Source organism: Moschus berezovskii, chromosome 3 (genome assembly GCF_049115385.1).
Source record: "Moschus berezovskii isolate FMDL1 chromosome 3, NW_MosBer_1.0, whole genome shotgun sequence".
In the NCBI taxonomy this organism is placed as follows: domain Eukaryota; kingdom Metazoa; phylum Chordata; class Mammalia; order Artiodactyla; family Moschidae; genus Moschus; species Moschus berezovskii.
Window position 1 is genome coordinate 13615633 of NC_142462.1, and position 15479 is coordinate 13631111.

General features: G+C 43.5%; 1 long non-coding RNA gene across 1 annotated transcript; it reads right to left on the bottom strand.

Moving 5' to 3' along the window:
* Positions 1-524: 524 nt before the first annotated feature.
* On the bottom strand, positions 525-14440 carry LOC148778283 (uncharacterized). Its single transcript, XR_016036621.1, has 3 exons — positions 14376-14440; positions 10673-10837; positions 525-852 (listed from the first exon to the last, which is right to left on the bottom strand). It is a non-coding gene; the product is annotated as an uncharacterized LOC148778283 (long non-coding RNA).
* Between the last annotated feature and the right edge of the window lie 1039 nt (positions 14441-15479).

A 15479-nucleotide genomic window follows, 5' to 3' on the forward strand; every position in this document is an offset into this window, starting at 1 on the left:
GGTTCTGTGCTAGAAATTAGGGGTCTCCTGTGACAGACAATCACAATGTTCTGTTCTGAATGTGGGACTGTATAGAAGTGGTACATTATCTTTTATGTATTTGGATAGATACTTTTGCTTATTTGGATAGGTAATTTTGTATGTGTGTGTACATATGCGAATGAGTGTATACGTATGTGCGTATGGAAATGTGTATGTAGATAGAGCAAGAGAGCAAGCTTCATTTATGAACAAAAGGATCTTCAAACATGGAATCTGTCGAGTTACAGATCCCTTCCTCGTTGCAGGCATTCACATCAGCTCCAGGAAGGAGCACAGGGGCTGTAAGCACTGCCTTTCCTTCCCAGGAGGAGTCTTGACAGGCTGCTGTTGAGGAAAGCGCAAAGAGACAGAAAACATAACTCATATTGGCTTAAGCAAAAGGAGACTTATTGAGTCACATGATCGAACAATTTGATTCCAGGGACTGACTGATTCAGTGTCCAAAAGGATCAGCAGGGACTTATTTCTTCTTCTGAAATGATTATTGTTTTTCCTTCTGTCCTTGTCAGTTTATGAGTACTTTTCATATTATATTAACAGCTGTATCTGTCCTCTGCATTACAAAGAGGTGAGGAAAAGAGACTCCATGCCTTGTCCCGTTCACCATCTTTATTGTTAGTACTGGATCCATTGTCCTCAGCATGAAGTCTAGATCAATGTGTCAAGGAGGCCATGAGACAGGTCCATCATTCAGCTTCAAAAAACAAAACAAGATAGAGACTTTCTGGATGGTCCAGCAGTTAAGACTTCACATTCCAAAGCAGGAGTTTCAGGTTTGATCCCTGGATAAGGACCTAAGATCCCACATGCCTTGGGGCCATGAAACCAAAACAAAAAAAGATGCAATATTGTAATGAATTAAATAAAGACTTAAGAAACAACAAGATAGACCCTGATCAAGGAGAGGCCTCTATGCCCTATTCCTTCCCACCATATCCCTGGGCACTGGTACAATATTACTCAAGTTTCAGTCATTCTGGAACCACCTTCACAATTTTGCCTTATCCTTTAAATCATACAATTTATGTCTCTGAAATGTGACATTTTTGCCTAGACTATTTTAAAAGAATAGCATGTGTTGTTGCCAGTGTATCATTATGACTTTGTTGTTGTTCAGTCGCTCAATCGTTTCGGGCTCTTTGCTACCCCACGGACTGCAGCACACCAGACAGGCTCCTCTGTCCTCCGCTGTCTCTCAGAGTTCGCTCAGATTTGTATCCATCGAGTTGATGATGCGATCTAACCATCTCATCCTCTGCTGGCCGCTTCTCCTTTTGCCTTTAATCTTTCCCAGCATCAGGGTCTTAACTACTAGTTATATTTTCCCCATCACTTTAAAAATAAAAACTAATAACGAGGTGAAGAAAGCTGCCACTGCTTTCTAGCTGTTGAATGGTGGAACTTAGAATTCAGGGCTTCTTCGAAAGCAGCAACCCAGCAGGGAAACGCTGTGGGTTTTGGAGGGTAATAGACTTCGATCGAGACCAGTGGACAGAGTGTAGGTGGTGACCATGGCAGGCCAGCATTGCATGACAAACATTCTGCATTCTGGCTGGAACATTAGTGGTGCTAAAATTCTGTGAATTATGCTGGAGTCCAAGGCTCTGAAAGAACTGCCTCGGAAGGGACTGCTGGGACGGCTCATGGTCCATGAGTGGGTCCACAGGTCCAAATAAGTACCTGATGCCTACCACAGTCCCTCTGGCCAGCAACTGGTGGCACCCAGGTCCGAGGAGCCATGTGCTGGCTGCGATCGTGGAGCCAAATCCTCCTGCCAGTTTTTATCTCTCTCTTTCTCATCCAACTGTTTATCAACTTCTCAGAAAATAGCTTTTCCCAAATCTCCGGATACAAGAACAAGCAAAGACCAAAATCTATGAATGACGGTAGGTAAGCCATCCTGAGCCCAGAGGCACTGCCTCACATGTGCCATGGCTTTTATATTTGAGCCTTCCTGGAAGCCTGAAATTTTCATCTCTAAAGTTTCCTTTGGGTGTTGACGTGTGTTGACTAAAAAGATGCACAATGGGTGAGATACCAATTAAGTTTCTGGAGGGCAAAATAAGGACTGCAGTCTGGGAGACAGCACCTCAGATAGCTCTGAGAGATTGCTCCAAAGAGGCAGTGGGGGAAGGTCAATATATAAGGTTTTGGTGAAGGGGGAGCTCAGTGCAGTCAAACACTTACTGTACAAGAGGTTTTCTGCCAGTCACCAGGAGCTGATGTCACCATGAAGGGATTTAGTAATTTTTCTAGATATGAAGAGATACAAGGATTGGGATTATGAAATCAGTTCCTGAAAATATCTAACTTTCTAAAGACCTGTCCCGCCAGTTGCCCTGGAGCATAGACTGCCTCACTCCACCCTGAACTCCTTCAGGGGGTGTTGAAGGTCAACAGCCACAGCAGCACAGGGTTCAGAGGCAGATGGCAGATGCCCTTGGCAAGTGCCAATTTGTAGTTGACAATGGGAAGACATTTTTAAAAGATCTTCACGTTTTTGGTGAAATCCAGTTAAATTGGCAATGGCAAGCCACTCCGGTACTCTTGCCTGGAAGATCCCATGGATGGAGGAGCCTGGTGGGCTGCAGTCCGTGGGGTTTCTAGGGGTCGGACACGACTGAGCGACTTCACTTTCTCTTTTCACTTTCACACATTGGAGAAGGAAATGGCAACCCACTCCAGTGTTCTTGCCTGGAGAAGCCCAGGGACGGGGGAGCCTGGTGGGCTTCCGTCTATGGGGTCACACAGAGTTGGACACGACTGAAGTGACTTAGCAGCAGCAGTTAAATTGGGGGCTTCCCAGGTGGCTCTAATGATAAAGAATCCACCTATAATGCAGGAGATAGTCCTTGGGTTGGGAAGATCCCCTAGAGTAGGAAATTGGAACCCACTCCAGTATTCTTGCCTGGAAAATTCTAAGGACAGAGGAGTCTGGCAGGCTACAGTCCTTGGGGTTGCAAAGAGTTGAACATGACTGAAAGTCTGACAGAGCACACAGTTAAATTGGATTTGAATTCATTTGCTTTACTTGAAATGTGAAAAGTGGATTAAACGTTTTCAGTGTGAAATGCATGTTCCCCCCCTCCCCCCCACATGATTTGCAAGCCCTGTACTTCTAAAGCTTTGTGCTGTGAATAAGGTCTTCACTTTTGTTCTAATCAGACCTCACCCAGTGGCCATAGCTAGCCCTCAAACAGTAAAGAATCTGCCTGTAATGTAGGAGACCTGGATTCCATCCCTGGGTCAGGAGGAGGGCATGGCTACCCACTCCAGTATTCTTGCCTGGAGAATCCCCATGGACTGGGGAGCCTGGAGGGGTGCAGTCCATGGGGTCGCAGAGTCAGACATGACTAAGCACGCACACAGTCTCTTTTTAGTGTTTTAAGGTCTTAACTAATAAATTACTTAGTTTGGGTCTTAAGTCATTACTTTGGTTTAGAGACTTCCCTTGGTTCCCCTCCCCACCAGAAGAAATGTTGAAATATTTGAAGCCTTACTGAGATAAATTTATGAACCTGGAGATGAACTTTCCAGTATCCTAAACTGGAATTGGAAACCCACTCCAGTGTTCTTGCCTGGAGAATCCCAGGGACAGGGGAGCCTGATGGGCTGCCGTCTGTGGGGTCACACAGAGCCGGACACGACTGAAGTGACTTAGCAGCAGCAGCAGCAAACTGGAATTGTATAGATAGAATAAGGACAGGATTTGAACTACTTGGAAAATGCCCTGTAAAGCCAAGGTTGACATTTTTATGAAGACTCTGAGACAGAATAATTACTGCTTTCTGGTTTTCAGCATCAAAAAGATAGTATCTATAGCCAAGTTTGTCTTCCTTCCTAAAACCGAACCCAAAGCTCTCAGCTTTGCCCTGAAATGAGAAGTTCCTTTGAGGGGGTGGGGGTGGGGGGGGCTGAACCCGAAGACCTGGCTTGCTTCCTTGGGTTTCATCTCTCCTATACGTGTTTCTCTCACTTAACCTCGCAGTCATCATTCCCACACATACTTTAAGCCAAACAATGTTCTCTTACCACACCTGCCACATACTCCCCACAAAGAGTGCCTAAAAATATAGGCTGAATGGAGAAACAGAGCTTTCCCTTTGTCCCCTAACAAACTGGAGTCATACTAGAATTTTTCAGAAAACCTTGTTAAAATACTGAGGAAGAACAAAAAGGGAGGAAACAAAAATAAATCAAGATTCATAGATGACAACCATGAAATTAAAAGAATGCTCCTTGGAAGAAAAGCTATGACAAACCTAGACAGCATATTAAGAAGCAGAGACATTACTTTGCCAACAAAGGTCCGTCTAGTAAAAGCTATGGGTTTTTCCAGTAGTCATGTATGGATGTGAGAGTTGGACTATAAAGAAAGCTGAGCGCCGAAGAACTGATGCTTTTGAACTGTATTGGAGAAGACTCTTGAGAGTCCCCTTGTCTGCAAGGGAATCAAACCAGTCAATCCTCAAGGAGATCAGTCCTGGGTGTTCATTGGAAGGACTGACGCTGAAGCTGAAGCTCTAATACTTTGGCCACCTGGTGTGAAGAGCTGACTCAGTTAGAAAGGACCCTGATGCTGGGAAAGATTGAAGGCAGGAGGAGAACGGGATAACAGAAGATGAGATGGTTGCATGGGATCACCAACTCAGTGGACAGGAGTTGGAACAAGCTCCAGGAGATGGTGAAGGACAGGGAAATCTGGCATGCTGCAGTCCATGGGGTCACAAATAGTTGGAATTGACTGAGTGACTGAACAACAAATAGATGACAGAGTCTGGTCTTCTAGCCAGCTTGGTTCTGGGGCTGACCAATCTCGGTCAGTGTTTCTAAGAAAACAACTTCGCTTTTGGAGGGAAGACCTGGTTCAGCCTATTTCTGAGCCTGTCCTGAGTGCTGGCTTCTTAGTGTGGGGTAATTTCCCCTTTGAGCTGACATTCGATATTCCCCTTTTATAAGCATATAAACAGTTTCTTAGACATGATACTTTCACTTCCAAAACCTCTTCTAACCTCTCACAGGAGATTTCCACCTCCATCATTTCTAACACTCCAAGTGATAGACCTTCCCACAGGTACCCACAGGACTCTGTGAATGATCCCATATCAAGTGAGATCTCCTACTAAGTGGGTTACTTTGATCCCCAGAGCTTTTAACCCTGATGTTCACTTACATTTGAGAGTTTAGTAAGCAATATCTGAAGAAGTTCTAGTTTGCTCTTGGTACTTTGAATTAAGAATCCTCTTCTCCAATACCTAATGAGTGAACAAAAATTACTGAACTGTAGAGGAGTTCTCTTACTGGGAGCAATCAGACAACAAAGGGCAAGCATGGAAAGAAACAGAAGACTCTGGATCAGAATAGAACAGCACAGCATGGCAACACTCCAAATGCCACCATCACCCCTTAGAAATGACTGAGTCACTAAATTCCAAAAATTTTCATTAGTACTCCCAGATCTAGAGAGATGCAAATTGAGTGGGTGTCCTATTTTTCACCCTGTTCTGAAGAACAGAGAAATAGTTACAGAGAAGAAATAAGGAAAACAGAGAAATTGAACAATGGATCTGACTCTGATGGAAACACAAGTTCCTGGGCTACAAACTGGATTTAGGGGGCAGATCTACAATTCAAAGATATCCCCTGTTTGGAAATCAGCAATTTTAGCAATTAGCTAGAGTGAACCCTGGCAGTGCTAAAATGACAAAAGCTCAGAAGAGAGTATAGAGTCCAGATACCATAACAAAGTCTGGTGGCACAGACCCATGTGAGTTCTCTCCCTTTGTCAAATGCTTAGAACAGCCAAGTGAAAAGAATGTGCTGTTCTGTGTGTGCTCAGTCATTCAGTCGTATCTAACTCTTGGAAACCCCATGGACAATAGTCCACCAGGCTCCTCTGTCCGTGGAATTTTTCAGGCAAGAATACTGAAATGGGTTGCCATTTCCTACTCCAGGGTATCTTCCTAACCCTGGAATCAAACCTGTGTCTCTTGCATTTCCTGCATTTGCAGGTGGATTCTTTACCACTAGCGCCACCATAAAATATGGAAAAAGTGTAGTTTGTCAGAAAAAACTTTTCAAGGACAGTGGTAAGGTGGCCAAGATGTCACTTATACTGCACACATGGAAGGTCTGAAAAAAGCTGTCAAAGCATTCAGTTTAGTTCAGTTCAATTCAGTCGCTCAGTCGTGTCCGACTCTTTGCGACCCCATGAATCACAGCACGCCAGGCCTCCCTGTCCATCACCAACTCCCGGAGTTCACTCAAACTCATGTCCATTGAGCTGGTGATGCCATCCAGCCATCTCATTCTCTGTCGTCCCCGTCTCCTCCCGCCCCCAATCTTTCCCAGTATCAGAGTCTTTTCCAGTGAGTCAACTCGTCACATGAGGTGGCCAAAGTATTGGAGTTTCAGTTTTAGCATCAGTCCTTCCAATGAACACCCAGGATTGATCTCCTTTAGAATGGACTGGTTGGATCTCCTTGCAGTCCAAGGGACTCTCAAGAGTCTTCTCCAACACCACAGTTCAAAAGCATAAATTCTTCGGCAATCAGCTTTCTTCACAGTCCAACTCTCACATCCATACATGACCATGGGAAAAACCATAGCCTTGACCAGACGGACCTTTGTTGGCAAAGTAATGTCTCTGCTTTTTAATATGCTGTCTAGGTTGGTCATAACTTTCCTTCCAAGGAGTAAGCGTCTTTTAATTTCATGGCTGCAATCAGCATCTGCAGTGATTAGTAAGATGCAAATAGACAATATAGAACCTAAGCAAGCACGGCACAGCTAACAGTGAATAATGAAGGCGTATATGATCACATGGGCTTCCCAGGGGGCTCAGCGGTAAAGAACCCACCTATCAATGCAGGAGACGCAGGAGACGTGGGTTTGATTCCTCGGTTGGGAAGATTCCCTGGAAGAGGAAATGGCAACCTGTTCTCTAGTATTCTTGCCTGGAAAATTCCATGGACAGAGGAGCCTGGTGGGGTACAGTCCATGAGGTCGCAAACAGTCAGACACAATTGAGTGACTGAGCACACACATATGGTCACATGCAGAAAAACAGATAAACTATCCTAGAAGAAAGCATAACTCAAGGAACAGATGAAAATCTCCCCCACAAGGGCTGAGCTAGGAAATCACCAAAGGAGAAACAGAGTTGGTGAAACATATCTCAAAGTCAGAATGAGATGAAAAGTCAGGTCTCTCCCAGGAAATAAAATGAAGGCTACATATTTGAAAATGAGGCAAGGCTTGCAGGTTTTCTCTTTTTTTCTATAGCATATATTTGTCTATTTCTGCTAATGGTGAACGCACCAAGAGTATCTGTATGCAGACTCTGCATATACTTATACTGGGTTCTGTAGCTGCCTCGCTCCTCTGTCCTCTAGCCTAGCATGTGCTGATGTCTGGGGTGAGCTAGGGCTTCACTGCCTTCCTCCTGGTAGATTCCTCAATCTTCTCTATCCCCTGGGTGCCCGATCAGAGTGATTTCTGCCACTCTACAGACGTTCTTTGAGAAAGGTGTGCTGTTCAAGGGATATTCTTCAGCAAAACGAAAATAAACTAAGGGGAAGTGTGGGATTCAAAAAAGAGTAGTAAGCAAAGAAACCAGTGAAACAGAATTAATTGTAAGTGCTTGATTACAAGTTGATAGCAATGTAAATGCATTGATAGTCTAATAATAATTAATAACCATTTAATAATAATTAAAATTCCAGATGATTTCTTCCTGAGTGGGATGGGAAGGGAAAGGAAGAAAGTTAAAGCACATTAAGATCCTTGTATAGGTGGTGAATGTAGATCTTGATGAACCAATGATAGAAAGAAGAATATAAAGCGTATCTCAAAAAATTTTAAGGGAACAGAAACAGATGTGACTGCAGGGTGTGACTAGAGGAAATAAAGGAACAACAATAAGTTGATGAAATAATATATACATTGCAAATGCCAATGAGAAATAAAGCAAGCGTAGCAACATAGATTGGAGAAGGAAATGGCAACCCACTCCAGTATTCTTGCCTGGAGAATCCCAGGGATGGCGGAGCCTGGTGGGCTGCCGTCTCTGGGGTCGCACAGAGTTGGGCACAACTGAAGTGACTCAGCAGCAGCAGCAGCAGCAGCAGCAACAGAGATAAACAGAATTGAAATAGAAAATATTTAAGGAGAGTAATAAACAATATTCCTTACTGACATACAGCCCAATACATGGAGATGACATATTATGAATCTTTATTCACCTAACAATATAATTTTGAAATATAAAGTATGAAATAGAACTTAACAAATTAAAAACCCCATGGACTCACTTTACATGCCTATATCAGAAATCAATAAAGTAAATAAAATACAAGGAGGTGGTATAGAGAATATTAATAGTAATATATGAAATCTTGTTATCCATTGCCTAAATTTTTCTCTTAACCTGTTCGTCAAAAAATTTTGATTCCAAAAATATTTTTACTCATCCTAGATAAACTTTCGGGGAAGGCAATGGCAAGCCACTCTAGTACTGTTGCCTCGAAAATCCCATGGACAGAGGAGCCTGGTAGGCTGCAGTCCATGGGGTCGCTAAGAGTCGGACAACTGAGCGACTTTATTTTCACTTTTTACTCTCATGCATTGGAGAAGGAAATGGCAAACCACTCCAGTGTTCTTGCTTGGAGAATCTCAGGGATGGGGGAGCCTGGTGGGCTGCCGTCTCTGGGGTCACACAGAGTCGGACACGACTGAAGTGACTTAGCAGCAGCAGCAGCAGATAAACTTTAGAATCAATTTGTCAGATTCAGCTGTTCAATTTTTAAATTATTAATTATTTGCAATGCCAATCAAAAGAAAGTTTTTGTTTTGATGTCGAGTATAATATATTTTCGGAGAAGGCAATGGCAAGCCACTCCAGTACTCTTGCCTAGAAAATTGCATGGACAGAGGAGCCTGGTAGGCTGCAGTCCATGGGGTCGCTACTAGTTGGACACGACTGAGTGACTTCACTTTCACTTTTCACTTTCACACATTGGAGAAGGAAATGGCAACCCACTCCAGTGTTCTTGCCTGGAGAATCCCAGGGACGGCAGAGCCTGGTCGGCTGCCATCTATGGGGTCGCACAGAGTCGGACACGACTGACGTGACTTAGCAGCAGCAGCAGATAAACTTTAGAATCAACTTGTCAGATTCAGTTGTTCAATTTTTAAATTATTAATTATTTGCAATGCCAGTCAAAAGAAAGTTTTTGTTTTTATGTCGAGTATAATATATTTTGATACCTGGCATCTATAAGTATTTGAAATTGTGACCCCTCATGGAAGAAGAGAAGACCAAGGATAGAACTTTATGGCATTAATAGGATGGAACTTTAGGCATTAATAGAGGAAATGGAACCAACCAAAAACTCAAAAAGAATGGCCAGAAACATTCCAAGAGAACTTAGGAGAGAATGATGCTGCAGGTATTAGGAACATGTATTCAGGAGGAAGGAAGTGACTAGATAGAAAACAAATACACACAAAACATCAGTCTTTCGAGTACAGGGAGCATCTGGCCCTGAGAATGCTGTGGAAATAGCTGGTGTCTCTTTCTTCAGGCACAGAGTAAAAGACGGAAAGAACGTATTGCTTCATGGAGCAGACGGTCATATAGGTCAGCTGTCCTTCATTGGTTTTTCAGTAATAGGAAGAAAGACTACAGGAAGGATTACTGGTTAGTTCTATAGATACTTAGTCTAAATCTCTGAGATGGACCCAGATGAGGTCATTCCCTGACCTGAAGTTCAGGCTGGAGAGAAGGGAATGAGGCCCTAAGGAGCAAATAGATTTGGAAAACAATGGAAACGTCAAGCAAAGTAAAGGTCTGAGTCATGTCAACATGCAAACGAGAGGAAACGAGGGAAGATTCTAGTCAGAGACTAGAATATTGGTATTTAAGATTTCATGGTTGCAGTCCTCTGCAATGATGGCAAAATTAAAATTTAGATCATGGTAATAATTTGTTTAAAGTAAGACAAAACAGAATTTCTCTGGATGGTGGAATTTCAACTGACTTTTGATTTTTATGTATCCTTATTTCTTATATTGAATATGTATCACTTTTATAATTACACAAAGATAAAAATCCTATTTAAATTTTTGAAAAGTTGGAGACCCCTAACCCTCAAGTTCCAATCTGTAAATCATGGAAGGAGGCTTCTGATTGGTCTGACTTGGTCAGATTCCTTCTCCATGGATCAATGAGTGCGATGTGGGATTAGTCCAATTTGCTTCAGAGGTATAGCCTTTGATGTCTGGTGGGACCAGGGAGTTGGTGTAAGAGAGGGAGATTATTTTTTAGAACTTTACTTGTCTCATCAAAGTTGGATGACGCTATCTCATTTTTTTCTGAGTTTAAGAGGAGAAAGTAAGAAGGAGTTAGGGTTTAAATAGTATCAGTGAGAAAGTGTCTAGACTTATGAAAGTAATGTAGGAAAATGCTCCAGGTATGGATACATTTGCCATGAAACAAGAATGACTTAACAAAATGCATTTTATCTAAAATTGAGCAATAAAAATATTTATATTTTTGTACTTATTTTTTTCAGAATGTACTGCAGTGAATAATTGTCAATCATGTATAAACAAAAAGAAAGTAAGTTACCTTTTATATGAAGAGATTGTCTTGGGAGTATTATAAAGTCATGTAGTTTACAGTTGTAGTCTAAAAGGTATGCCAAACTTCAGTTTACACAGTTCTTTAATAATAGGAATGACCGGTCACAGTTATTAAGATGTATTTCTGCATGTCAAACCATTCCTTGAGAACCTAGAAATAAAACAAAGGAAACAGTGTGAACATGTACTTCCTTCTAGAAAATTTTACTTCAAAAACAAAATAAATTTTTGTTTGAAAAATTATAATTTAATTTTATTATTATTATTTTTAATATAAATTTATTTATTTTAATTGGAGGCTAATTACTTTACAATATTGTGGTGGTTTTTGCCATACATTGACATGCATCCGCCACGGGTGTACACGTGTTCCCCATCCTGAACCCCCCTCCCACCTCCCTCCCCATCCCATCCCTCAGGGTCATCCCAGTGCATCAGCCCCGAGCACCCTGTCTCATGCATCAAACCTGGACTGGCGATCTGTTTCACATATGATAATATACATGTTTCAATGCCATTCTCCCAAATCATCCCACCCTCGCCTTCTCCCACAGAGTATAATTCAATTTTTAAAAAGGAAAAAACACACTCTTTAGTCTGGTTCAAAGTCCATCTCCACTTGAGAAAAGTTTACCTTTCCCAATAATTCCACAAAATCCCATGATGACAAATTTCACTCCCACCACTGTGGAAGCCTGTTCTTTTATATACATGGTTTTGCTGGTTTATCTTTGGCTGTGCTGGGTCTCTGTTGCTGCTTGGGCTTCTGTTCCGCTGTGGAAAGCACGGGCTACTGTCTCGTGCTGGCGCCCAGGCTTCACCCTGTGCTGGCTTCTGTTGTGGAGCACAGGCTCCAGGGCAGTTGTGGCACACGGGCTCTGCGGGGCCCATGACGCTGTGAGCTCTAGGCTCCCAGGCTCAGCAGCTGTGGCGCAGGGCTTAGTTGCTCTCAGGCATATGGGATCTTCCTGGATCAGGGATCAAACCTGTGTTTCCTGCACAGGCAGGCAAATTCTTTACCACTGAACCACCAGGGAAGCCTGAAACCTGTTCTGTTTTTTAAATTGGAGGCTAATTACTTTATAATAGTGTAGTGATTTTTGCCAAACATCAACATGAATCAGCCACGGACGCACTTGTGTTCCCCATCCAGAATCCCCTTCCCACCTCCCTCCCCATCCCATCCCCTAGGGTCAAACCAGTGCACCAGCCCTGAGCACCCTGTATCATGCATAGAACCTGGACCAGCGATCTGCCTCACATATGATAATAGACACGTTTCAATACTACCCTCTCAAATCATCCCACCCTCAACCTCTCCCACAGAGTCCAAAAGACTGTTCTTTACATCTGTGTCTCTTTTGCTGTCTCGGATACAGGGTCATCGTTACCATCTTTCTAAATTCCATATATATGCGTTAGTATGCTGTATTGGTGTTTTTCTTTCTGGCTTACTTCACTCTGTATAATAGGCTCCAGTTTCATCCACCTCATTAGAACTGATTCAAATGTATTCTTTTTAATGGCTGAATAATACTCCATTGTGTATATGTACCGGAGAAGGCAATGGCAAGCCACTCCAGTACTCTTGCCTAGAAAATCCCATGGATGGAGGAGCCTGGTAGGCTGCAGTCCGTGGGGTCGCTAAGGGTCGGACACGACTGAGCGACTTCACTTTCACTTTTCACTTTCCACTTTCACACATTGGAGAAGGAAATGGCAACCCACTCCAGTGTTCTTGCCTGGAGAATCCCAGGGAAGGGGGAGCCTGGTGGGCTTCCGTCTATGGGGTCACACAGAGTCGGACACGACTGAAGTGACTTAGCAGCAGCAGCAGTGTATATGTACCACAGCTGTCTTATCCATTCATCCGCAGATGGACATCTAGGTTGCTTCCATGTCCTGGCTATTATAAACAGTGCTGCGATGAACATTGGAGTACACGTGTCTCTTTCAATTCTGGTTTCCTCGGTGTGTATGCCCAGGAGTGTGATTGCTGGGTCATATGGCAGTTCTATTTCCAGTTTTTTTAAGAAATCTCCACAGTATTCTCCATAGTGGCTGTACTAGTTTGCATTCCCACCAACAGTGTAAGAGGGTTCCTTTTTCTCTGCACCCTCTCCAGCATTTATTGCTGAAACCTGTTCTTTATTCTACCATAGCTTCTAAAGCCCTCCCTTCCTATATAGATTTTTACCTATTCTTCAAAACTCAGACAAATTCTTCCTATTCTCTGAAAGAAATCTTATGCAGTTAATCAACTAGGAGTGAGTACTTTCTCTTATGAACTACTATCACATTTATTATTTGTTCCACTCCTTTCAAAATTATAATATTTTTCCACTTAGAGACATTTTTATTTAATAGAGTAGACATATTGTATCTGCTGGTTAAATTTTCAGCCTCTAGAAAACAATGCTTTAGGGCTTCCTTGCTGGCCCCCAGTGGTAAAGAATCTGCCTGCCTATGCAGGGAGACACCCAGGTTCTATCCCTGATCCAGGAAGATCCCACATGCCCTGGAGCAACTAACCCCCTGCGCCACAGCTATTAAGCCTGTGTTCTAGAGCCTGGGAGCCACAATTACTGAGCCCACACGCCCCAGAGACCGTGAAAAGTCACCACAATGCGAAACCTGAGCATTGCAACTGGAGTAGCTCCTGTTTGCCAAAACTGGAGAAAAGCACATGCAGCAACAAAGAGCCAGTACAGTCAAAAGTAAATAAATGAATAAAATTACAGAAAACAATGCTATGTATATCAGTGTAATCTAACCTCTATTATCTCTAACACTTGCCCTTAAATGATTAGTAAATACTCTTCTTATCCTATGTCCACTACTATAAAAGCCCTCTTTGCACAATAAGTACCTTCCTCCTCTCTACATTTTTTCCATTTTAATGATATAATCCATCAGTCTAAAGTCTGGTAGCTGACTTCTCACTTGTCAGTCTCTGAAGGGTCTCTGGTTGGCATGGCTTTGTATTTATACAGGTCATCTTCCTTAGCTACAAGAAAAAAAATCCTTTATTTGTCTTAAATTATGCATTAGTAATTTAGAGAGGTTGAATATATTCTACTTTTCTTCTGGGTAATTTGAAGTTCTGCTCATTGAAGACTTTTTAACCTCTTTGTGGTAAGTGACAGCCAGCCAGCTCAAACTAATTTATCAAAAGAGCATATATTGACTCACAAAACTGGTAAGTCCAGGGTGGCCTTGACTTCATGCACAGCTGAGTCTTAAAGGCTGTTATTCACATTTCTTCTCTTTCTTTTCATCTCCCAGCTCTGCCTCCCTCTGGATGTGCTCAGTCGCTCAGTCGTGTCTGACTCTGCCATGCTATGGACTGTAGCCCGCCAGGCTCCTCTGTCCATGGGATTCTCCAGGCAAGAATACTGGTTTGGGTCGCCATGCCCTCCTCCAGGGGGTCTTCCCAACCCAGTAATCGAACCCAAGTCTTCTGTGTCTCCTGCATTGCAGGCAGTTTCTTTGCCGCTGAGCCACTGACCTCATTCTGTGCTACGGTGAATGAGCAGTCCATAGAGCTGGGGAAGAGGCAGGCTCTTAGCAGATCTCTCCCAATGTCTATACAATTCCCCAGAAGATTCTGATTGACCCTACTTGTCTCTCATGTCCAGTTCAGCACTAGTTACTGGGCCAGAGGAATGGGCTGCTCTGGGTGCCCTTACCTGCATCAGGTGATTCCAGTAGGAAGAAAGTGGTGGAGCGAAGTTGGCTGATTGCTGTAGCACCCCAGAAAGTTGGGCAAGAGGTTCACAAAGGAAAGAGGATGTGGTTACCAGAGGAAGCAGGGTGGTGAAGAAGTCTAGGCAGACAGAGAGGAAACAAACTACCTTAGGTGCATGTGTTTCATCGTTTGACCTTTAGAAGGCACATATTCTATCTTCCTCATCCATACATTTTAAAAAATGCTCCTGGCAAAATAATTGGAGAAGACAATGGCAAGCCACTCCAGTACTCTTGCCTAGAAAATTCCATGGATGGAGGAGCCTGGTAGGCTGCAGTTCGTGGGGTTGCTAAGGGTCGGCAAAATAATGCATCTAGCCCTCAAGTAAAACTGGACTTATCCAGAGTCATTGTCAGTTATTGCCTGCCCCCACATCCCAGCTATAACTTTGGAATCTCAGGGAAATGTGCAGATATTCTGTGGAATTTCCCTGACCAGGCACTAAGTTATTGATCACCCAGTCTGGCTGCCTCCTGCCTCCCCACCCCCGACCTCCCGGCTCAACCTGCAAAACAGCTCCCTCTTGCACTGTTCCCTAAGCTCCTATCAAAGAGAGGGGCAGGGGAGAAAGTCTCTTCTGGGGGCTGCGCTGCCTTAGAATCTCACGTGCTGTGAACCTGGTGTCCAGGGTCAGGGCACCAGCCTGGTGCTGAGTGACCAGAAGCTCCTCTCTGACAGGTTCAGGTTTTTCCTGGCAATTCATCTCCCATAAAACCCTGGTAGAGCTTCCCTGGTGGTCCAGCGTTTAAGAATCTGCCTGACATTGCAGGAGATGTGGGTTGGACCCCTGGTCCAGGAAGATCCTGCATGCCGCAGAGGAAATAAGCCCCTGTGCTACAACTGCTAAGTCGCCCTGGAACCTGTGGACCACAAGAGAAGCCACCACAATGAAGACCCATCACAGCCAAAAAAAAACAACAACCCTGCTAGATGGCATGAACTTGACTCTTGGAAACTTCAAGACCTAATAACCAAGGCCTGAAGTCTCTAGGGTGTACTGTGATTCTAGCCCTTGACTTTGAAGTTCCAGTCTTTAAGCAAAAGT